The following is a 26,401-nucleotide window of genomic DNA, read 5'->3' as shown; positions in this document are numbered from 1 at the left end:
CCTGTGCCAAGAACAGATTTCAGCAGATATTGGTTCCCTAAGCTTTGGGGTAGCTGGGTGGGGCCTGGGTTGGCAGAGTTCAGGGGGGTGGTCACTTTCAGCCACTGGCAGCCCACTTCTTTTACGTTCCTCTTCCCCTTATGTGAACCGTACAAATGAGTATTGTGTGCTAAAGGTTAGGAAGAACGGCAAGACCCTAATCTTCCCTTCTGGAAGACCTCCCTGGGAGTAATTTTGTTGTTCTGGCTTCTGCTTATCCGTCTGCGCATACGTAGTGCAGTCTAACACCTGTTGTATTTCGGTGTAGGTTGTTGGTGAAGTGTCTGTCTTCTCCTATTAAGACGCAAGTGCCTTGACGTGGAAACCATGGTTTATTGATTTTTTTTTTTTTAACGCCAAGGACCTCCTGCACTAAATGCCTGAAATCAAGTAAGTGGGCTATCGATGTCTGTTGAATGATTGATTGCTGGCTGTTTAATTTGCAAACCCATGCCTCCTATTAAGTAAATAATGCAAATAATGCAAATGTCACCTAATCAAGAGGTCTTCCATCACTGTTATTCTTTATTCTCTCAACAGTTTTCTTTTTCTTCGTCCCACCTGAAATTATGTTTTTTAAATTTTAGTTTGTCTTTCCACACTAGAATGTAAACTCCTCCATGAAGGCAGGGATTTTGTAAGACTTTATTACTTTAGAGCAGTTTCAGGTTCACAGCAAAGTTAAGAGTAAGATACAGAGATTTCCCATTTACCCCTTACGGAAGGGGTTTTGTATTCACTGTTGTAGCCCTAGTTCATAATATGCCATTACAAGTGGTAGGGGCTCAATAAATTTTTATTATTGATACAGTAATAATGTCATAGACTCAATTACCTTTAGAAGTTGTATTTTCATCATTTAGGTCCTATAAAATTGATTAGTATGTAAATCCCCAGGCTCTGCTACTCATTTTAGCCTTACTTACGTAGCCACTGGCTTTTTTGTTTTTACGAACATAATTTTGTTTTGAACTTTTGAACCCATGTGGCAACTTGGCTTTTGACAAAGCTAACAGCTACTATTGATACAAAATTTCTGATTTAAGCGGGGTCTGAGGATGATGGGGAAGTTTGACGCTGGGGCTCCAGAGCTATGCTTCCTATTAGGGTTATTTTAGATATTCTCTTCCCACTGTGATTTTTTCAGTAAAATAATTTCCCTTTTCCCCTTGTACAGAACAAGTTTTCCAGCACCTCCATGCCTATTTCTCAAGTGCCTGACACCTAGAGGAGCATTTTTCATACATCCAGGACATGACATTGAGGGGTGACACCTTTCTGGGGGTGACAGTTTGGCACAGGATAGACTTTCCTTCTGTTTTGTATTTCTACTGCAATTTAAATGTTTGAGTAACTGGTCAGTTGGTCATGAACTGCATGTACTTGACCTTTAACAATGAGACCTAGGGGTCTCACGTGTAGTTGAAAATCTGCTTACAGCAGTGACTCCCCCAAGCCTTACCGATCACATCAATATTCAATGAACACGTATTTTGTATGTTATATATATTATACTGTATTCTTATAATAAAATAAGCTAGAGAAAGAAAATGTTACTAAGAAAATCATAAGAGAAAATATATTTACAGTTATTGTACTGTATTTATAAAAAAACTGTACAGTTCAAGGGTCAACTGTATACGTTTAGAAACTTTTGTACACTCTTGGGACAAGATGGGGGAGGGAATTAAGGGGACCAGTGTGCTTTACTGAAGAATGATACTTTGTTGCCATTAATATCTTTGTAACCTCTCTTCCTACCACCATAACATGGATACAAGGATATTTTTTCCTCCCCAAAGTATTTTTCTGTTTTAAATGTCCTGTAACTATCCATTGATTCTTTCAGTAAAACTTCAGTACTTCAGTATAATCCTGTACTAACTTCAGACATTCAAAAACGTATTTTTAATGTATCATATTACATGCTTAAAGCATGCGATGTCATATGAAACATGTAAAACAAACATTTACAAACCATTAGCTCAATAACAATCATAATATATGGACAAAGTCAACCTGACCAAGCAATGAAAAGATATTTACAACCAAGTGGAAAAACAAAAACAAAATAGAAAAGAAAAATAAATCACCGCCTTGAAATTTTCTGTAAATAATGACTTCTTTCTTTTTCTTTCTAATTATTTTAAAATTTACAGAAGTTATATAAGCTTTTTGTAAAAAGTCAAGCCACTTGAATACCAATGGTCATAATAGTGTTACTCACAGGAAGCCAAAAAAGTGGAAACCATCCAAATGTCCGGCAACTGATGAACGGGTAAACAGGTGATGCATATATACAGTGGAATGTTATTCGGCAGTACAAATGAATGAGGTGCTGATGCCTGCTATGAAATATGTGAGCCTCAAAAAAATTATGCTGAATGAAAGAAGTCAATCATAAGAGAACTTATATCGTATAATTCCATTTATACGAAATGTTCAGAATAGGCAAATCCATAGCGACACAAAGTAGATTAGATGGGAGAGGAGAAAATAAAGCACTGGGTGTTTTACACAACAAATGAATCGTTGAACACTACAGCAGAAACTACTAATGTACTATATGTTGGCTACTGAACATAAAAAAAAAGAATAATTGTTAATGGATACCGTTTCTTTTTGAGGGTGAGGAAATGTTCTGGATTTAGACAATGGTGATGGTTGCACGACTTTATTAAATATACTAAAATCCACTGAATTGTTCATTTAAAAGGCTGAATTTATGATATGTGAATTATATCTCCATTTTTAAAATGCTGAAAAAAAATATTTATATCCTCCTTTATTGAATAAGAACGAGTGTGTCTTTACTTTTCCCTTCTTCACCCACCTGCCTTGTAGTGTCATTCTGCTACTTCTGGGCTGCAGCAGATTGTTGTAACTGTGCCCAGAGAGGCCGGCCCAGGGGACAAAAAGGGTCTAAAATCTTAGCTGTGCACTCATTCTACCTGAAAGAAGGGTGACTGTTTTTTGGGGGGGAGGGGCAAAGGGGGAGAGAGAGAAAGAGAGAAAGAGAGAGAGAATCTTAAGCAGGTCCCATACCCAGCACGGAACCCAATGCCAGGCTTAATCTAAGACCCTGAGATCATGACCTGAGCCAAAATCAAGAGTCAGATGTTTAACCGACTGAGCCGCCCACCAGCCCCAAGGCGAGGGACTTTCTCTAAACCATGCAGAAGTGCTTTAAGAACTAGCAGTGGCCTTAATCATTTTAATGGGCTTTTAGGGTAGTCAAGGTTGGTAAATATATATAGTCTACTACCTTGGATTAAAAGTCAAACACTTCATTACACTATAATACTCTAATGGACTTACTATAATGGATTATTTTCCAGAATGGAACACCCTTTGGCCCTCTCTTCATAAGTCGGGTTGAAAATTTTGTGATTAATCTCAAAAAGCACATTTCTAGTTTGAATGTGTGTGATACAGTTCCTTTAGATTGGCTTTTTTTGTTTAAAAAAGATTCAGTGTGTTGTTCAACTTTACATTATGATCCTCCAGTAGTTTTTATGTTTCTATCACTAAAGTACCACCACTACCAAGGGGATTTCCTGATAGTTACTTGTTCTAACAATGCAACTTTTCTGACAGCATTCTTGTAGATTTCAAAAGAGCTCAAATAATAGTATTTTTGACACTAAATTTAATCAGTGAGTCAATGCACATTTATTGAATTACTATTGAAAATAACACTCAATTTCAAACAGGAAGAACCCCCAAACCATGGTACTTTACATATAAAGTGCTTATGTGCCTGGTGCATAGTAGGTACTCAACAAATATTTGGAAATAAATCAGTGGATCACGTGCAATTTTGTTTATTTATGATACCTAAAAATCAGATACTGGCTAATAACCATAGATTTAATAGGTCCTTATTTCCATCTTCAGAGAAAAAAAGAGAAATTATCTGATGTAAAAAAAAAAAAGTGATATAATTAGTGACTACTTCTAAGAGAAGTCCCAGAATTCGTGCAAGTTAACAATTGTTTTAGTGCTAAGTATTTGCAGTGTTTTAAGCTGCAAATTTTCATCAGTGATTTTTTTTTTTTTGGCTTCGTTTTCTGTTTGTTTGTTTATAAGAGAAGTATTTACTGTTAAGTTTCAGGATTACTCAAAAGAATTTCCATATATAAATCAATAATCAGTGGTTCTCAAACCTGGCTGCATATCAAACACTTAGTATTTTGTTTTTGGTTTTGTTTATGTGTTTGTTTCTAATCCTAGAAAGGTGGAATCCAGAATTCCTAGACTAATTAGAGCCACATGGTTGAACTCATGAATCTTTGATTTAAGAAGCATCGTAAATGATATTTTGGGGAGCCTGGGTGGCTCAGTCAAGCATCTGACTCTTGATTTCGGCTCAGGTCATGATCTCAGTGTCCATGAGATTGAACCCGGGCATCAGGCTCCATGCTTGGTGTGGAGCCTGCTTGAGATTCTCTCTATCCCACTACCCTCCCTCCACACTTTCTTTCTCTCTCTCTCTCTAAAAAAAAAAAAAAAAAAAAGCATCCTAGGTGATATTTTAAGTTTCATTCTTAACCACTCAAACTCTTTATGAACATTTTTTTCTTAGAAAAAAATGGAAGATTTCAAATAATGCTGAATTCTCATCCTGGTTCCCAATCTTGGTTCCTTCTCTCCTTGCCTGACTTGGGAGCACTTCTTGTGCACAACTGAAAAATTTTGTTAGAACTCAAAAATATAAGGCCAGATTTTTAATGTTGTTATTATGTGAATTAGAGAGTACAAGTCCCAATAAAGAGAGGGAAGAATTGCCTTTTCAAGTATTTAAGGGCATCATTTAAGATGATATCTTACCAAAAGAATCTCTTCCTTCTCACGGAAAAAAAAAAGTTTAATTCCAATTACTCTTAGTAAGAAATGTGAGCCATGGAAATAGTAAACATATTCAGTATGTGGGGAAAACAGTTGGTATTCAGTAAACACCAAGTAATTTATTGGCTTGGCAAGGCTCCCTTGAACTCTAGTGTATAGTTAACTCTTACTTATCTAGGACCAGATTTACTATTTTGTAAATGTTTGTAATGTCATTGAGCTTCTCCCCATCATGTTGCTAAATTCCAGGCTATCAGTAGTACTCCTGCAAGAGCAATGGAATCAAGTCAACAGTGGGCTAATATAGTTGGCTTTCAAATCCTTATTAAGTACATCCTTTTTGTCACACATTGTGTTAGGTTGAAGGACAAAAACCCTGCTTTTAGGGAGTTCACAGTCCTGTAGAAGAAGCAGAGGCAGACAAGATACAACAACAACAACAAGACACTAGAATACCAATGCGGTAAGTGCCATAAAAGGGTTGTTCCATGGTGCCATGGGGTACTGGAAAGGGGGAGAAATCTAACTCAGGTTGGAGGGGTACAGGGGTGGTTATTGGGAAGGCTTCCCAAAGATGTAATACCTGAGCTTAATGTTGAAGGATGAGTACAATCTAGCCATACAAAAATATTTAGGAGGTAGGCTCCAAGGCTTTTAAAAAGCACAAAAACAAAAAAAACCAAAAAACATTTGCACTAGAGACCCTAAGTCTAAGCTTAAAGCTCAGGTTTTTGACTCAAGCAATTGATGGGCTCAGTTTGACACATGTTGAGTTCTAGATGTTTGTGAGGGATGTCCTAGTGAAGGTGTCCGTAGATGACTGGCGATCTCCTTTGACTTTAGGAAGGGGTCTGGGATGGAAATATAATGTGGAGTTGTCCTTGTTCACTTAGTAACCAAACCCACTGATGTGAATGAGTTTGCCAGGGAGAACAAGAAGGTGAGGAGGCCAGGGAGAAATTTGTGGGGAAGATGAGCTTTGAAGAGATAGGTGGAACCTGAGAAGGAACAGCCCAAGAAATAGAAAAAAGGAAAATGAGAACAGCTTGATATAACGAAGGTCAACACAAGAAGGAAGCAATCCTCTCCAATGGCACAGAGAGGTTGGTTAAGGCAGACCTGGTAACTGGTGAGATCCAGGCAAAAGCCATGTCAGTCGGGAACATTTATTGAGCACCTCCTATGTGCCAAACATTGAAAATGTCATGCTCTTTATTCTTCAGCACAGCCTTCCGAGGGAAGGCTTTATCATTATTACTGTCATCCTCATGTTATAGATGAGTAAATTGAGACAGAGGCCCTGAGCAGAGTCATACAACTAGCATGCAGCAGATCAAAGATAACTCAGCTCTTACTGACTTCTGAGTCCAGTCTCGTAGCCATTTCTGGTCACCAGTTGTGGCAAGAAAGGAGATAATGTATGTGGATGCCTCGTTAGAGACATTTATCAGTGAAATAAGAAGGGTAGATTTTACAAAGGGGATGACACAGAGTCTAAAAAAGGTGGTTGTAGGGCTTTATTTTTGTTTTTAAGAAGAGAGAGGTTTGTTGCACATCACTTGGCATTGGGGAAATACAAATAAAAACCGCAATGAGACACCACCTCATGCCAGTCAGAGTGGCTAAATTAACAAGTTAGGAAACAACAAGTGTTGGTGAGGATGCAGAGAAAGGGGAACGCTCTTGCACTGTGGGTGGGAACGCAAGCTGGTGCAGCCACTCTGGAAAACAGAATGGAGGTTCTTCAAAGAGTTAAAAATAGAACTGATCTATACCCAGCAATTGCACTACTAGGTATTTACCCAAAGGATACAAACATAGCAATCTAAAAGGGCACAAGCACACCAATGTTTATAGCAGCTATGTCCACAATAGCCAAACTATGGAAAGAGCCCAGATGTCCATTGACAGATGAATGGATAAAGAAGATGTGATATATACATGCAATGGAATATTACTCAGCCATCAAAAAAATGTAATCTTACCATTTGCAATGACATGGATGGAACTAGAGGGTATTACGCTACGCAAAATAGTCAATCAGAGAAAGACAACTACCATATGATTTCACTCATGTAAAATATAAAAAACAAAACAGGATTATGGGGAAGGGAGGGGAAATAAAATAAGACAAAATCTTATAGTCTCTTAACTATAAGAGACTCTTAACTATAGGAAACAAACTGAGGGCTGCTGGAGGGAGGTAGGTGGGAGGATGGGGTACTGGGTGAGGCATTAAAGAGGGCACTTGATGTAATGAGCACTGGGTGTTATAGGCAACTGATGAATCAATGAACTCTACCTCTGAAAACAATAATATACTATATGTTAATTAATTGAATTTAAATTAAAAAAGAGAGGTTTGCACATGATTTTTTTTCTTTTTGAAAATATTTTTATTATGTATGCTTATTTTTTTACTTTTTTTATAATATTTTTTTATTATGTTATGTTAGTCACCATACAGTACCTCCCTAGTTTTTGATGTAACATTCCATGATTCATTATTTGCGTATAACACCCAGTGCTCCATGCAATATGTGCCCTCCTTAATACCCATCACCGGCCTATCCCAATCCCCCACTCCCCACCCCTCTGAAGCCCTCAGTTTGTTTCCCAGAGTCCACAGTCTCTCATGGTTCATTCCCCCTTCTGTTTACCCCCCCCTTCATTCTTCCCTTCCTTCTCCTACCGATCTTCGTATTTTTTATGTTCCATAAATGAGTGAAACCATATGATAATTGTTTTTCTCTGCTTGACTTATTTCACTTAGTATAATCTCCTCCAGTCCCATCCATGTTGCTGCAAATGTTGTGTAATCGTTCTCTCTGATTGATGAGTAATATTCCATTGTATAAATGGACCACATCTTCTTAATCCAGTCATCTGTTGAAGAGCATCTCGGCTCCTTCCACAATTTAGCTATTGTGGACAATGCTGTTATGAACATTGGGGTGCATATGGCCCTTCTCTTCACTACGTCCATATCTTTGGGGTAAGTACCCAGTAATGCAATTGCTGGATCATAGGGTAGCTCAATTTTTAACTTTTTAAGGGACCTCCACACTGTTTTCCAAAGTGGCTGTATCAACTTGCATTCCCACCAACAATGTGGGAGGGATCCCCTTTCTCCACATCCTCTCCAACATTTGTTGTTTCCTGCCTTGTCAATTTTTTGCCATTCTAACTGGCATAAGGTGGTATCTCAATGTGGTTTTAATTTGAATTTCCCTGATGGCTAGCGATTTTGAACATTTTTTCATGTGCCTGTTAGCCATTTGTATGTCTTCACTGGAAAAGTGTCTGTTCATATCTTCTGCCCATTTTTTGATTTGATTATTTGTTTCTCATGTATTGAGTTTGAGAAGTTCTTTGTAGATCTTGGATACCAGTCTTTTATCTGTAGTGTCATTTGCAAATATCTTCTCCCATTCCGTGGACTGCCTCTTAGTTTTTTTGACTGTTTCCTTGGCTGTGCAGAAGCTATTTATCTTGATGAAGTCCCACAAGTTCATTTTTTCTTTTGTTTCTCTTGCCTTTGGAGATGTGTCATGAAAAAAGTTGCTGTGGCCGATGTCAAAGAGGTTGCAGCCTATGTTCTCCTCTAGGATTTTGATGGATTCCTGTCTCACATCGAGGTCTTTCATCCATTTGGAGTTTATCTCTGTGTATGGTGTGAGAGAATGGTCAAGTTTCATTCTTTTGCATATAGCTGTGCAGTTTTCCCAGCACCATTTATTGGAGAGACTGTCTTTTTTCCACTGGATGTTTTTTCCTGCTTTGTCAAAGATTAGTTGCCCAAAGAGCCGAGGGCCCATTTCTGGGTTTTCTATTCTGTTCCATTGGTCTATGTATCTGTTTTTGTGCCAGTACCATGCTGTCTTGTTGATCACAGCTTTGTAGTATACCTTGAAATCTGGCAACGTGATGCCCGCAGCTTTGTTTTTCCTTTTCAACAATTCCTTGATTCCTTGCACATGATTTTAAGCTAAGGAGAAAGAGCCAATGAAAAGGGAAAAAGGGAAGTGTTAAGAATGAAGAGGCTGATGCATTTCTAGCCATACCTCTACTTTCTGTGGCTGGATCCAAATATATCTGGAAAGAAGCAGTCAGTTTGAATAACTGAAGCTATTTTGTACTAAGTACGTTTTGTGAAAGAAAATCCCTATAATAAATGTCCATCCAGTCTTTTCTCATTTTGGAATCCATTAATATGATTAGTATAATTCATGATAAAGTAGGCTGAATTTCTTATTTAACTACAACTCACAACTGTACTTGCCATATCAAATGAGGCCGTATCTATCTAGGTTCAAGGCGAATATTAACAGTGAGGGATGGGCTCCATTTTTACATTTCCTTCTTACGTTCACATTATAAAATTGAATGCCTTCTTTTCTTCCATTGGTTACTGTGCTCCAGTAGAATGCCCGGAGTTCTTTTGTGGCACAAAAAAGGGTGCCCCTTGATGAGCTCTTACCTGATCCTGCTGGGGTACTAGAAATTATTACTTTCAGTTCTCCCTGGTCTTGTTTTTTTTTTTTTTTTAATATATGCAAATGTAGTTAAACTTGACTTAAACTGAGCTTCCAGTAATTATACTAGAAAGGGCAATACAATCTAATGTTTCTTGATTATAAAGGGCTTATGATGAAATCCATAACCAGAACTCTTTGTACATTCCTCTCCAAAAGATAGTAGTTCTGCAGCTCTGGTGGAATGACATCTAACTCATACTCTAGTTCATAGTTTTATACATTGAAGACGGACATACTAGGACCTCTGTGCCAAGGCATTAATGCTAGGGCTGTGGGGAAAAATGCAAAGTCCCATGCTTACGGCTTCTTCAGGGGCCTTCAACTTTCTTAGAAGAGATTACAGAAATGACTAGAATTCAGAGAAGTAAGGGGCCACTATAAATAGTAATATGGTGTTGGGTCACCTTAATTTCTTCCATTTAAAAATGATTAAAACAGTAAGAATTTATTTTTGTTCAAGAATTTATTATTTTTTTTAAAGGAATACAGAAATATCTAGAATACATTATAAGAGTTCCCCCTTACTACCTCCTCACTTCCACTTCCCTTCCCGGACTGAGGCGTTTCTCACTAATTTCTTCTCTACGCATTTTCATATGTGTGGAAGGACTTATGTAGTTTAGCACGGGCTCTTTCACAGCCGTTTGGCATAAATTATTTAAAATGCATTGTTCCATGAATTTTTCACTTAATAAAGGCTTTGCATGCCAGAATACACAGATCTACTCTTTTGATACTCAGTGTTGTATTACTGCTGAATAAATTTTTAAATGTATCCTACAAAAGAGAGTGAAACAAAACAATTAACTTCTAAAACTTTTGATTGGCAAACACTGGCGATTGTATTAAATTACTTCCATGTTTAATTTCTTGTTTGAGAAGACAAGCCTAATAGAAATTTTCTTTTACCTTTTTAATCTTTTAAAAACATAAATTTAATGCATTATTTTGACATGAAATGCCTTACATAAATATTTTGCTAAAAACCAAGTGTTCTTAAAAGGAAGATTTAAGTAGAAAATACTGGAATATTACCTCATAAGAATATATAATTGAAGGCTGTGGATCCCACAGGCAGAAATAGAATGAAATAAAATAAAATACAAATCTTAAATATCTAAGGATAATGGGAATTCTAAGGACAACGGGAGATCTTGTTTTTGTTTTTGTTTTTTTTTTAATTTCAGTTCTTTTCTCATCATTGTTAAACTTATAATTAAAATATTTTTTAAAAACAAGATGTGAGGCGCCTGGGTGGCTCAGTGGGTTAAGCGTCTGACTCTTGGTTTTGGCTCAGGTCATGATCTCAAGGTCGTGAGTTGAAGCCCCACATCAGGCTCCAAGCTGGGCTAGGCGTGGAGCCTGCTTAAGACTCAATCTCTCCCTCTTCCTCTGCCCCTCCCCCTCCCTCTCTCTAAAAAAAAAAAGATCAAACCAAAACAAACAAACAAACAAAACCAAGAAGCTCTCTACATCTTTTTAAAAATATATCTGTATGTATACATGCATAGAAAAATGTGGAGGAAAAAATAAGTTTATTTTACCAGTGGTTATCTCTGGGTGGCGAGATATAGTCAGGGTGATTTTTATTCTTTATCTTTTTCTGAGCTTTTTAATTTTAAAAATAATGAATACATATTATTTTTCTTAATTAGAAAAGTTGAAGCAATATAATGAATTAATACTTAATTAGAAAAGTTGAAGCAATATAATGAATTAATAGTATATGAGTTAAAAGACCATGTCTCTGGATTCAAGAAAAATAACCATTCCCTCTTTATCTTTGTATTTCCCCCACATCACTTTTTCTCAAGTAGTTGTCAAATTTTAAAAATTTATAAGGCCAAGAAATAACATTGGACCATTATGTGTAATGTATAAAATTATAACCTTGGGTCAAAATAAAGTTAAAAATAGACTTTCAATGTATAAATAAACACAACATCTGGAGTAGTTTATCCTAGTGCTATTAGGCCAACACACAAAACACATTTTGTATTTGCTAATAAGTTAGGTCTCTTTTGTTAAATAACTAAGATTTTTTTACTTTTAATTTAGCAAAATTTAGGTTTTAAAAAAGCTTATTCTTGTCATTTCCAAAAAAAGAGGGGAAAGGAGAGAGGAAGCTGTGCTTACTGGGAAAGTTGCAACATTCAGTTCGTAAGTACTTTTTGCTTGAGATATTTTTTTCAACTACTTCTCTTACATAAGAGCCCTGTAATATCTCCATAGGGAGAAATAACACTGGGCTACATTATGTCTTTTTAATTTTTCCTCCAGATAGTGTTTACAAATCAACATGTAGGAATGACTCCATACTCAAAGTTATTAGCCAACATTGGTGTCCATTTGCCATTAAGGACAATTGGTAATTTTAACAATCAATGAGAGTTTATTTTAGGAGAAAACTTACTGAAATTTGCAGGAAATAACCTTTTTGTTCCAAAACAGCTGTCATTGAGCACCATTATATCTACAACAATTAAAATTATCTTTGGTGACTTTTAGCATTTGGCATTGCTCCATTATTGTTCAGTTAAATATTTTTCAAGTTTGCTAGGACTTTTGCCCACTGTGTGCTTACGGCCCTTTATTGTCAATATGTATCTTAGAATTCACCTTTGTGACATTACTTTTTTGTATTGTGGGAGAGAGTGTAATTTCTGAAGTGAATTGCCAGAGAAACCAAGTAACATTTATTAGGAAAATTGCAGCACATATCTACAAGTTACTTACAAAAATATGATTACAATTTATTCCATTATGTTTGGCAATGGATATCCCTTTCTCTCTTTTTCTAGATCCTTGCAAAAAATTCCCAGTTTAAAGAATTAGCTAATGTTTAGAGGACAAAAACAGTGAAGGGTGACATGTGCTGTCATTTGATAAATGTAACTAAAAATTGTGAAGAAAATGTCTAAGTTTAAGTCACCTGGGCCATCAGGCAGGGGATTGATTGTCAAAATAACACCAAACAAAAACATATGATTTTGCATGGCAATGGAAGTCATAAACATGTTAGCCCAGCACCCATCCAAAATGAGTGCTGCTTAGAAAAGAATAACAAACCTGAGATCCTGTAATACGTCACCCAGTCTAAATCTTAAATAAGACCTCATGTGTGTGTTTGTCTAATTTTGAAAAAAAGGAAACATTTGTCTTCAGAAATGATTAATTAAATATTGAAACACAATAGCTTGGAGACCCTAACTGCGTCAGATGATAAAAGGCAACATTTTTACAATATCTCAGGCCTTGATTACTATTAGTTTATTACTGTATTTTGAGGGAAAGAGTTTATTTGCCATGATTTTATTCAAACCAAAAAGTTATTTGGAGAATATTTAAGCATTATAACTCATTATCTAAACCTAAAATACTGATACCAGTGAACATTTCTTATATCCTAATACTTTTCTCAATACTTGCAAGCCCATAATTAACCTTTCGGACAAAAAAATCCTGGAAAGGATTTAAAGGGCTAGTTGGGTGAAATTTATTTAAGTAACTTCAATAATCTGCAGAAATTCAAAGCAATTTAAGCTTTGTGTTACATATTTAGGGCACAAATTTCTTTACGCTGACTCGCTTTGACCCTCTTCCCTCTGTTAAATCCCAGCAGATATTTTTATTTCTGAATTCCTCCTCCCCCACCCAATTTCACATCATCAAATCCTGGGCTGTTTTTGAGGAGAAATAGTAATTAACACAACTTGGCTTTCCAACCCAGGAGGTCGAAAACGGAAGGTGTGCAATACATTATTTAAAAAGCAGATGCAAACTTCTGTAAAATTTAAAATTGACTAACAACTTGAAGACAGATACTCCAAATTGTTGAAAGGCCTTATGGAATACTCGTGATCTTTCTTTTCTTGATATTTCCTGAACTTTTCAGAAATTCATGTATGTTTTCATGTATCATTTTTATGGTGAGAAAAATAGTAAAACATGGGGAAGAGTATCCCATTGATCATGAAAGTGTGAATAAAATAGGTAAAACACTGAATTTTTTCAAAGAATAAAAAAAAAGTACTTTTGTAAAAGAATCCAGGCTGCTAAACTCTTCCTCTCATTTGTGGAACATAAAGTATATTTTGGATCAAAACATGGAACATTCCAGACAATGTGAAATCTAGAAAGGAACTGCACCTGTATCCCGATGCAGCGCCAAAAAAATATAGCTACTGAATAAATAGTCTTCCTAAATTAGGAAGAAGAATTCAAGTCCACTTATTACAATGCACAAAAGTGAAAGTTTTACTCTTGGCATGAATACGATAAAATCGTGAGATACGATTATCAAGAAGGAATTTTTCAGAGTTTTATTACACTGAGCAGTTTCAAGTGGAAGAGTAGATATCATAGAATATAACTCAGTGCTTTGCTTTAACTGAAAACATTTTTGATTAAACTATACCTATTTACTCTGTACATTTTGAGAACTATTTTATTAATTATTTTCCTCAAAACTATTACTTGTGCCAAATAGAAGATATTGTATATTTTAGGATTTGCTTAGCTAAACTGATACTCTTGGTGGGGATGAATTAAGCTTCTGCAGAATTTTCTGGAAGAAGAGTAACATTCACATAATGGTAATTCTAAAAAAGTGATCTTTTTCATTGGAAAATATGAAGCAATGTATGTGGAAAGCTGCAAAATCTGGAGTTACAGGCAGATTAGGCAAGGGATGTCTGGTACAAAAAAAGAATTAAATTATGGCTAAAGATTTTTCCAGCAAAAGTAGTAATTAATAAAGGGAACAAGCTATTAGCGTGACTTTTTAGAACACACTATTAGTAAAACTTTTAAAAAATAATCAGAAGTTGTAAAAGAATTCTGACAAGGAGAGGCATGAGATAAAGAGGGAAGTTGAAAAAGAATGAGTATGTGACCAGACATGTGACATTGCCATTATTTTTATTATTTTGCAGGAAACCTCAGACTAACCAGGAGAGAAGACTGAGGAGATGAGCTAAAATTTAGCTTCTAGATGAGATCTTTTGCTCATGTCTTATGTTTTTCCTTTTAAAAAAAGTGTGTGTGTGTGTGTGTGTGTGTGTGTGTGTGTGTGTGTGTGTGTTTTGGGTGCATTTCACGGTAGAAAAATCTCTTGAATATTCTATCGTTTACAATAAAAATTGAAAAGCAAATGAAGCATGTGGAACTGTTCTCAGATACAGATAAAGACAGACCAAAATTAAATCTTCACTTTCGCATTTTGAATTTCAACAGAGCTATGGTACGTTTCTTTAAACTCTGATGTTTGGCTGCACTCATTTTCATAGTATTTTTTTGCAGTTATCTTAGCAAATGCTTAAGAAATTGAAATTGACAAAACCAGTTCCAAACTAGTAAAATGATCCGTATTTATTTCTTCATTGAATCTTTTTATGCATCTTCCAGTTTCTCCATTTATCAGAATTCGAAGCCGCTGTTGAATTTGTTGTCTTCCATTTAAGGGTTTGGTGGTACAATCTACAGTAAGATGTATATATATGTATATATTTGTATATGTATATGTACGTATACACTCAGCTTTGTTCTAGACGCTGGAGATACAACACTGAAAATTCAGGAAAATTTCCTGAGCTTGCCGTACACCAAGTTCTTTCCCAAAATAGTCTGTAAAGGTTCTAATGATCTCTACAGCAGTATCAAAAATAATTCCTTCTTTCTAATTTGGAAAACAAGAACATTAGCCATTATTTGTTTCTTAGTAATTTTCCACATGCCAGTCATCCTATCTTGGAACTTCTCAATCTCAGACCAAACTCCTCTAACTGGTGTATGACTTTTCCCATGTGACCCTTTAAATAAATTCTAAGGTTTTTCCCATAATTAATTAATCTCAGAAATCAAAATGAAACATGTCACCAGGGTCTTATTTAAAGCCAAGAAATTTATTGGCTACCATCCAGGCTTCCTTCTAAATTAAACAACCCCAAACACTCCTCTTACCATCCTTGCTTCTTGATTTTAGGCATTTTCTCCCCAGACAACTGGCGCATGTATAAGAGTTTTGACATGTCTGTGTTTTAACCAAGATCGCATTTATGTTTTCTTGTGATGATGCGTAAGGAAACTTTTCTCTAAAATGTTCATATCCAGGTACTTTTATTTATTTATTTATTTATTTTTTTTAAGATTTTATTTATTTATTTGACAGAGATAGAGACAGCCAGCGAGAGAGGGAACACAAGCAGGGGGAGTGGGAGAGGAAGAAGCAGGCTCATAGCAGAGGAGCCTGATGTGGGGCTCGATCCCACAACGCCGGGATCACGCCCTGAGCCGAAGGCAGACGCTTAACCACTGTGCCACCCAGGCGCCCCCATATCCAGGTACTTTTAAAAAGGTACACACAATAGAAATTAATTTCCCCATCCTCAGTATTTTTTGCTTTTTCATTTTTTTGAAAGTTCTAAAATTTAGTGGCTCAAAATCTTTTCTCAAAGTCTGACTCTTTAGGCCTGGTAACAATTTAATGTACAACTAAATCTTTATGATTTATAGATGGATTACTTAAATTATACTTTATCTTTGGTGACTCAGTTCTTCCTCACCTTTGCCACTTGGCCAGGTTCAAGGATGCTGAACATGAAGCTGAACAGAGTCAGGGTCAAACATGTAGAGTGTAATCATGGGGTGTGCGTGCATGTGTGTGCACGGGGGGAGGGAAGACAGACAGATTTAATTCCCAAGCCAAACTTGAGATTACCCATTTTTTAGGAAAAAAAAAAGGCTCTCTTTTGTCGAGGTAGATAAAGCATTACACATAACTAAAGAGAAAGCTGGGCACCTCCTCCTCCTCCCTCCCTCCACTTCTCCCTCCTTTCCTCTCCCACTGCTTTCCTTCCTTCCTTTCTTCAAGGCCAACAGCTCCTCTGAGCCGAAAGCAGAGGATTCCTGGGCAGCAGCCTAGGCAGGATCCCTTCATATCCACCCCTCCATATCCACCCATCTGGTCCTCGGCTGGGCGGGACGGTGGTCAGGCTCTTGTGACCTCACCTCCCACCCCTCTGCCGGTGCCGCCCCCTGAAGCCCGCAGCCTCCGTAAGCCCTGTGCCTCCACTGACACATCTCAGGGCTACAATGCTTTCTCCCTCCCCTTTTCCCTCTTCTGCCTGTTGCCTTGGTCTTTCTCTTCTCTGTCTGAATGCCTCCCTCTGTCTATGTCTGCTCTCTCCCTCTCTGTACCTCTTGCATTTATTCACATTTTCTCCATTTTCTTTCTTGAATTGAGATGAGGGAGCTGGTGATTTGATAAATTTCTATTTCTTTAAAGATAGACTTGCTGTAACTTCTAAATTTTTCCCCCTACTAGTCAGTGACCTTTGATAGAAAGAAAGCATTCTTACTACAGCTTACTTACAGAATTGCTGCTTAGTACACGAATGAGGTGTGCAAAGGGGCTGCTGTTCATCTTCCTAAGTTTCTTATGATAATTTTAGAAAGAAAATATTGTAAACATCGAAAAGCATACTTATCCTTGGGTAGGGTTGCCAGATTTAGCAAATAAAAATACAGGACACCAGTTAAATTTAAATTTCAGATAAACAATGAATACTTGTCTAGTATGAAGTATTCTCATGCAATATTTGAGACATATGTATACTAAAAAAGTATTTTTATTTAACTGTTGCTTATCTGGGCATTCAGTATTTAGGATTGATCTTTTATATATATATATATATACACACACACACACACACACACACACACATATATATATATGATATTTGTAGCCAGGTGTTTTTTGTTTGGGGGACTAGTTGCTTAGAACTTCTTGTGCCGTTTCCCATGGAGATTTTACTGCTCCTGAGGATGGCCATCAGATAAAGGTGAGTAGGAGTGAAAAAAACTGTAATTAAAATCAGTTTTGCTATTTATTTACTTGTTCTGGCATGAGGTTCCACAGGAGGGAACAGTACACTTCTTATTTATTTGTCCCCCACTAATTCTGAATTCAAAATAATATATTGACTTTATCTTTTCTCCCTAGGGTATATATCTTCTTTCACTTCCTTCCCATTCCATCTAAAATGCAGATGGAGAAAAATGTACCTATATTCAATTCCTTACCACCTCCCTCTGAAACAGGCACTTATTTACTTAATAAACATTGTAAAAAGGGCAGCATTTCTGAACCTCTTAACAAAATTACATTTGCACTCGGTAGACTTTTTTCTTTGTCACTGCCTCATTTTAAAATAAAATACCTGAGAAACGTGGGTAGCTATGGTAGTAATAATAGCTGGCACTTTTTTGAGCACTTAACCATTCGTCAGGCACTGTTGAAATATTTTATATCAAATGGCTTCAATCATTTAAATCCCCCAACCCAATGAGGTAGGCAGTATTATTATCCCCACTGTAGAGATGAGAAATTGAGGCTCAGGGAAGCTAGGTAACACCCAGTTTCCTCTGTTATTAACATATTACATTAGTATGGTAACTTTGTCACGATTAGTGGACCAATATTGATCTATTATTTTTAAACTCTATACTTCATCCAGATTTCCTTAGTTTTTACCTAATGTCCCTTTTCTATTCTAGGATCCTACCCAAGACATCACATTACATCCAGTCCTCATGTCTCCTTGGCTATAACAGTTTTTTTGTTTTTGATCACCTTGACAGTTCTGAAGCATGCTACTCAGATATTTTTTAGATTGTGTCTCAATTGGTATTTGTCTGATGTTTTATTCATGTTTAGACTAGAGTTATGGGTTTTGGGGAGAAAGACCATAGAGGTGAAGTGACATTCTCAGCATATCATGTCAGCCGTGATCACCTGGCTGAGGTAGTGTTTGTCAGCTTTCTCCACTGTGAAGTGACTCTTCGCCCCCCTCTTTCTATACTGTGCTCTCTGAAAGGAAGTCGCTATTCCCCACCCACTCTTACTGGGGAGAGAGTTATAATTGAGCTATTATAGTAATAGCAGCTTTATTGAAATATAATTCACATACCTTATAATTAATCTATTTAAAGTGTACATTTCAGTGGTTCTCAATGTATTGGCACAGTTGTGCAAACATCACCACAACCAGCTTTAAAACATTTTTATCTCCCCCAAAAGAAACCCCATACCTATTAATAGTCATTTCCCCTTTTCCCTCACCTCCCCCTTCCCCCAGCTGTGACAACCTAATCTCCTTCTGTCTTTATGAATTTGCCTGTTCTGAACATTTCATATTAATGGAGTCCCAGTGTTTTGTGACTGGCTTCTTTCACTTAGCAAAATGTTTTTGAGGCCCATCCATGTTGTAGTGTGTACGTCATTGCTCTTTATTGCTGAATAATATTCTATTGTATGGCTATAACCCATATTCTATTGTATGGATATACCACAATGGAATAATTTTCTATTGTATGGATATACCATCAGCTGATGGACATTTGGATTGCTTTCCTTTTTTGCCTACTATGGATAATGTTGGTATTCACATTTGTGCACAAGTTTTTTTGTGGATATGTGTTTTCATTTTTCTTGGCTAAATATCTAGGAGTAAAGTTGCTGCGTATAATTTAGCTATTTTTAAAATAAGAAAAACATGGCTGACAAGGCTGTGGGCTGGCCCTGCTTTAGTTATCCACACGGGCTAGAAAAGTCCAGCTGATTGCCCTATAAAGCCATAACACAAGGCCCCACCTCTGATCCATTGGCAGGTAACCAAATTGTAAGCCTGTTGACTAAGATGAAAGAAAACAGCTTCATAAAAGCCTGCTCACACATCCCATTCTATAAACCTATGGCAAATAACACAGTTTATATGCACTGGAAAAAAAATACAGATCCCATATAATCACTAGTGTCTGTTAAGAAGTTATGATGAGAAAGCTTTGCTTCTCCTAGGTCTAGATGTCCTTCAAGATGCATGGAGTAGGTCATTTACCTAAATCCTCTTTTTGACATTTTTCTATATTGCTGCCACTGTCATTGTTAGGACAAAGTATTATTTATCAAGAAAATAGGTACTAAGCAGGAAGCAGCAGCCACTACTTTCTAGTGTAAGGGACATACGTATCAGTTTAAGGAAGTATTTTGTGGCAGGAAAAAAAAATACATGATTACACAGCTTTAAGCACAGACACTTCTATACTGGAGAGTGTGGCGGAGGGGGGCGGGGCGGGGGAAGAGGAACAGAAAAAAACAGCAAACCTAAAGTCTAGACTACCACTTCTTCCCATTAACCACTCATGGTAGGAACTAATTCAGGTAAGCAGCAATTTTAGAAAGTCAAAACATACTTGTTCATGTTCCTATTCTTGGTGGAAAGAAATGAAACCCAAGTGGTTTGTAACAGATAGCATTATATTATTCCCTTAAAAATAAGCAGCTTGTCAGTGCTTCCAGATAAATCCCTTTGACCCTATTCATTAATCCTTGGAACTACAATCACCAAAAATAAGCAGGACACTTAGGGCTAGTCCTTTAGCAGAGGATGAGAAAGAGGGAAACAAGTCTGTTTTTAATGAAAAAACACCAGAAAGCAGTGTTCCACACAAACTTGTCATGTCTTCTCTTTCTTTTGTTCCTTGTCCCCTCCCCAATCATCTATGACAGATCCCACACAAATGGAGGAAAATAACTGTTGGCTGACTCTAACTGATTTACTTTTGTATCTACCTCTAGAATTTTGCTGACTCCTGATTGAAAAGATACTTATTAAGCAATCTGTGAAAATGCAAGTGATAGTCTGGTCCCCATACATAAGGTATGCGTGGTGACAGGAGATTGGTTTTCTGAAATATGTAATCACGGCCGTCCACCTAACATAAAGTCCTTAAAATAAGCTAGATTAGCAAGTGGTTTAAAATAAAGGATCTTTGGCTGGTATTCACATGGCGAAATCTGAGGGAAAATTTTACCTCGGGAAGAGGGGTAGAAACTCTTTTCCTGGGGACATTTCCAAACAGACTAGATGTGCCTCTGCTTGGAATGATGCAGGTCAGAGCTGGTGTGCGGGGAATGTGTCTCAGGTGTGCGGAGATAGTGATCATTCAGCCGTAAGGGAAGCTGGGCAGGGCCTGGGGCCCACAGAGACCCAAGACAGATCATCTTTGTGCACAAGCGTCCTCATGGATATACGCCTGAGTGCCATATAAATGCCATTTTGTATGTGCTCCACAATGTGAAAAAGGTTGAGAAGCTCATATTTAGGGGAAGTTTGCCAGAGGTTGACCTCCATGATTATTCAGTAAGGATTAAGGATATAATAAATTCCCCATCATTCCTTCTCATGGAGTTAAATAATGATGTAATAATTGCAGTCATTTTTTAAATTTAGCTTTAGAATTTGATTTTGTATTTATTCATTGATTTGATTGTTTGCTTGCTTGTTTATTTAGATTTTGTTTTTAAATGAAAATACGGCCACTTCTTAGGGAGCAGGACCGAAGTGTTTTAGCGGGCGTTACAGACCCTGCATGAAGTAGCTGCAGCCAGGACTCGCTGAAAGTTTCCGTGCATTTATGGTTTACTGCGTTAGTGTGATTCTTGGTGTCTCGATTGATGACTGGGGTTCCACCCTATTTCTCTGCCTGAGTTTCTGTCTTGGTGTTTTGCCTGATACCCCAGAACCTCCCAGACCATAAGCCCTGTCTTGTTCTTACAAGTCTCTCCTCCAAAAGAATGAATGTCTCTGCTCCTGAAATCAAGCCCACAGCATTCCAGGGGAAAAAAAAAAAAAGAGAAAAAACAAACCAAACCAAAAAACCCCCAGCATCTGTAGATAAACACATTCAGAGAGATTGCAAGTAGTTCAGCATGACTAAAATGAAGTGGAAAGATCTGAGACGAATAAAAAATAAAATGAGGTAAGTAGGGAACATATCATGAAAGACCTTATATGTTATTGTAAGGGTATATAATCTGATCCTGTTCTGCTGAGGACATAATGTGGTTATAGAGGTATCATGTATGGCATGTATAAATATATTTTAATAGTTTACTTGATAATAAAATAATGCATGCTCATTAAAGAACATTTGGAAAATATAATGAAATTTAAATAATAAGATAAAGATTACCTATTATCTCATTACCCAGACAGAATCACTGATGATATTTTGGTGTATTTCTTTCCAGGTTTATTTTATATGTATGATATAGTGCTATTTAGCATAAGTAAAATAGTCTGTTTCTTTCACTTAATGATACATTTTGTACTTTCCCTATGCTGCTAAAATTCTTCCAAAACACAATTTTAACGATTGCTGAATATTTCATCTTAAGTCATACAATTTATTTAGGCATTCCTCTAGTTCTTGACATTAGGTTGCTTTCAATTTTTTTCTTCTTATAAGTAATAGTGCAATAAATATTCTTGTACGTAAATACTTATATTCTTCTCTGGTCATTTCCTTGGGATGGTTTCCTGGCAGTAGAACGTCTAGGTCAGGGCAAAAACTTCACATTTTTCTGCCTAAGAATTTTCAAATTACATTCCATCAAGGGTGTATTCATTTTTATTTATATCAGTGTATCTCATCATACTCTTTTCAACACTTAGAATAAAATTATTTTTTATCTTTGTGAATTTGATAAGCAAATAACGATATTTTCTTTTAATTTAAATGCATTTGGTAACTAATGAGGTGAATGTTATTTTTAGTGATCATTTGTATTTTTTTTTATTAAGTGGCTTATCAATGCCATTTTCTGATTTTCCTATTGAAATGTTAGTGTAAGACTATTAAGAATAACTTAGGGGTGTCTCGGTGGCTCAGTTGGTTGAGTGTCTGACTCTTGATCTCAGCTCAGGTCTTGATCTCAGGGTCGTGAGTTCAAGCCCCACCTTGCACTTGGAGCTGGGTACGGAACCTAGTTAAATATATATATATATATATGATGTTGGAAGTAATTACATTTCTTCTTATTAAAGGTAAGCTAAAAATGGACAGATAACCTTTAGGAAAATGTGACTCACTAACCTAAATAGAATTGTCTGCTCTGATTATGTTGTTATTGTAGTTACTCCTTTCCTCAAGGGTTGAAAATAATCAAATGTATTTTGTTTAAAAGATCCTATCTTCCGGGGCGCCTGGGTGGCACAGTTGTTAAGCGTCTGCCTTCGGCTCAGGACGTGATCCCGGCGTTATGGGATCGAGCCCCACATCAGGCTCCTCTGCTATGAGCCTGCTTCTTCCTCACCCACTCCCCCTGCTTGTGTTCCCTCTCTCGCTGGCTGTCTCTCTGTCAAATAAATAAATAAAATCTTAAAAAAAAAAAATCCTATCTTTCATCTTCTGTTGGGCTGTGGGCTGCTTAGAAGTATATAGAAATAGCAATGATGGCCACAGAAGATTTTTTAGAGACCAGGTGAAAACATTCAAATAAGAATTTGAGGGCACAATTTGCCATGAGTAAACTTCAATGCAAATAATCTTCTGTACTTAACCCAAAGCATTCACAACCGAAGGATATATACAATATGAACATGGAAAGATCTTTAAATGATAGTCAAAATGCAAGACCACCACAGAACTTTCCTCCCCTAAATTAAACCAAATAAAAAAAGTGAAGTGAAAAGAGCAAAAGATATATAGTTGATGCTGCAGGCATGCAAGGGTGTCCATCTTATTCTACAGAGTTCAAGAATATCATCCGATATAACACAAATTTTATCAAATTATAAGGTGATTCAGGAAACAGACTCCTGACTTTCTCTCTCAAGAGAGAAACACAATGAGGCAATCAGTAGGCAGATAAGATTCTGGAAAACCTCACTGAGGTTTGGTGGTATGAAGAGTGGGGATGTAAATAAAATGCATAGAACTTTAAACTTGAAGCCCCACCTTCTAACCTCAAATAAATAATATGAGCCTAATTTAGAAAAACACATAGAATTTGCCTCTTTTCCCTTTGGTGTAAAGTGAAAGGGGATTTTGTTTGTTTATTTTTGTTTTTGTTTAAGTAGCAAATAAAGTCCCTGGATGACAGGTGGGAGGGAAAATGTGTCACACCAAACTGAAAATCAAAACAGCCAATGCTTGCACACTCAATACACCAGCTTGATGACCCTGAAACAGGGAAACATAGTGAAACTTAACTATTTGTTAGCAAGGACAGACCCTCATCCCCCAACTCAATGGAATGGACTTGTTATGCAGGGTTCATTAAAGAGAGGTGATAAAGTTCCATGATCTCCATCTCCCCAAATCCCAAACTCCCCAGGCCCTTCCTGCTCCCACAAGCAAGTAAAGGATAGAACAAAACCATAGCCCATTAACATGAGGCCTTAAAATCCTGTTTGAGGGGAGGACTCAAATATTACCCAGATGAAAAAGATATGGAGTCAAGGAGAATTTACTACATTATTTGGGGGCTGAAAGGCCAGGATAGGATTGTCAAGCCAAAAATTAGTGGGTAAAACAAGCTGAAATGGGACTCATGCAAGAATTTGTTCGTCTCCCCTCCATAGGTCCCCCCAAAGAGAAGAAATGCAGTGAAGAATCCAAATTAGAAGACATGTCACCATGAAAAGAAAAGAAATGTTTAGATACTACATTCTTCACACTCTTGAGAAAATTAAGGAGGATGTGAAATAACAAAATGACAGAATAAGTTCTGTCAGGGCACCTGGGCGGCTCAGTCAGTTGGGTGTCTGACTCTTGATGCCCGCTCAGGTCATGATCTCAGGGTTGTGAGACTGAGCCCCGTGTTGGGCTCTGTGCTGGGCAGGAAGCCCACTTAAGATTCTCTCTCTCCCTCTCAAAGAAAAAAATAAACATAAATAAATAAATTAATTAATTAATTAAAAGGAGCAGGAAGTTCCTTCAAAGAAAGGAACTGAGAAGAAAACAATCCAGTCCCAGAACACAGAAATACATTAGAACTAAAAAGGCACAGAATGAACATGTGGAAAACCAAATCAAAGATATATTCAGGGGAAGAAATATTTCTGAAATGATTAGTTCAATTTACATGTTAAAGGGTTTCAGGGAAAAAATAACAGAAAATAATTAACACCAAAGCTGCTGGTGAAGCAGCTGCAGATAAATTTCTATAGGCTTCCCGGAAAAGGGATCAAACCGCCTACACAGGGAAAAGGAATTAAACTGGCTTGAGACTTCTTGTCTGGAACAATCATCTGAAAACTGAAGCAACATCTAAATGTTTTGAGAGATAAGGGCTTTGGCTGATAAATTCTATACCTGGTGTCATGTAGGCAACAGATACATACAAGCAACATACAAACAGTAGATAGCATCAGATAAACAACGATTCTGGAGATAGAACATTTCTTGAAGTCTACTTGATGATATAATTCAATCAACAAAGAACTGAAATAAAATGAAAACCTGCAAAGTCTGAGTCACGGAGTATGCCTATTTTCAACTTTACTGGTGGTTGCCAAAATGCTCTTCAAAGTGGTCCTTTGGATTTACAATGTAGCAAGCATACACAGTATGAACTTTCCCACCTGCTTGCCAATACTTAGTATTGTAAGATTTTGAAATTGTTTCCAATCTGATGTGCACCAAATGGTATCTCGTTACTGTTTTATTTTGCATTTTTCTGATGTGAAGCTTGATTGCTCTCCAAAGTAGCTATACCAACTTTCATTCCCATTAACAATATATTAGCATTTATTTTGCCCCACATCATTGCCCACACTTGATATGTGGGGAACAAGGATGTCATCAGTTGGCCTAATGTAGCCTGCAAATTTGATATTACCTCTTTTAACCATTTGTGTAAATACTGCTAGACCCTCTCATACAGATTGCATATTATAATACACATCATGACCTCCCATGTTCATTCAACAATACATTGTGGAGGATTCTGCAGTCCTCCTTCCTTCTACCCCTTACCAATGACAAAGTCTATGAAGGAATTGTATAGGAAACTATTTCTTCCTTCCTTTGTCACATAATTTAGCTAAAACTCAGCAAACTTTTAATGGAGTATCAAGTTGAAAATCCTGAATGATAAATGGAATTTTCTTCTCCCTTGATTTAGTGGACCAGCCAATGGATCTTCCTTTTCCTACATTATGTCACTGTTTGTTAAGATAAACTACCCCAAAACTGGCTGTAGTTTCACAAAAATATGAATATTTATAAATAAGCTCTTGCTTCAGCCAAATTGCTTAATTTCCAGTTAGTTATGGGATCATAAAATACAGTTTCCTTAGATATATAAGTAATGTTTTATTGGGCAAATCCCTCTGAGATAAGTCAAACTGCACTGTAGGCAGATTATATTTTACAGTCACTCTCCAGTTTTATTACCATATAGAGTCAACCAGTTTCCTTATTTCATCATTGTAACTTGAGTTTGTCTGCATTTCTGTCAAAGACACATTTTCTCCTGCTGGGGGTATTAATGATAACCTAGCATGAACATCTGGGAAATAAGCACATAGTATGGTGCCTGGCACATACAGGGTTTCTAACATTAGTTGTTGAACACGGGAAAATTAAGTTCTGTTCTCTCTCTCTCTTTCTTTTTTAGAGAGCAGAGGGTGGGGAGAGGCAGAAGGAGCAAGAGAGAGAATCCCAAGCAGGCTCCATGCTCAGCACAGAGCCTGGAGTGGGGCTTGACCTCACAACCCTGAGATCATGACCTCAGCTGAATCAAGAGTTGGATGCTTAACCAACTGAGCCACCCAGGCACCCCCCCTTTTCTTAATAGAAGTATAATTAAAATATAATGTTATATTTGTTTTCAAGTGCACAACATATTGGTTAGACAATTCTAAACATTAGTCAATGCTCACTATGATAAGTGTAATTTATTCACCAGTCAGTGTTATTGGAATATTATTGACTAGATTCCCTTTGCTGTACTTTATATCTCTGGGATTTTTTTTTAATAACTTGAAGTCTGCACCTTTTCAAGTTCTGTTTTATGATTGAATTTCCTATTAAATCCATTCCTGCATCCCATGTGATATTTAAATTGTCATTTTAAATGGTGAAATATAGATCATTTTTATCATATCCACATTGTGATCTCTAGTACT

General features: G+C 36.8%; 1 long non-coding RNA gene across 3 annotated transcripts; it reads left to right on the top strand.

Annotated features, from left to right (window-relative positions):
* Positions 1–162: 162 nt before the first annotated feature.
* On the top strand, positions 163–15,530 carry LOC117801929. 3 transcript variants are annotated; one of them, XR_004624768.1, is made up of 4 exons: positions 163–429; positions 5,247–5,350; positions 11,484–11,585; positions 14,360–15,530. It is a non-coding gene; the product is annotated as an uncharacterized LOC117801929 (long non-coding RNA). The 3 variants fall into 3 exon arrangements; XR_004624769.1 differs by lacking the exon at positions 11,484–11,585; XR_004624767.1 differs by having other exon boundaries at positions 163–5,350.
* Positions 15,531–26,401: the final 10,871 nt, after the last annotated feature.

Source organism: Ailuropoda melanoleuca, chromosome 4 (genome assembly GCF_002007445.2).
Source record: "Ailuropoda melanoleuca isolate Jingjing chromosome 4, ASM200744v2, whole genome shotgun sequence".
NCBI classification, from domain to species: Eukaryota; Metazoa; Chordata; class Mammalia; order Carnivora; family Ursidae; genus Ailuropoda; species Ailuropoda melanoleuca.
The sequence above is the reverse complement of the archived record's forward strand: the minus strand, read 5'-3'. Positions and strand labels throughout refer to the sequence as shown.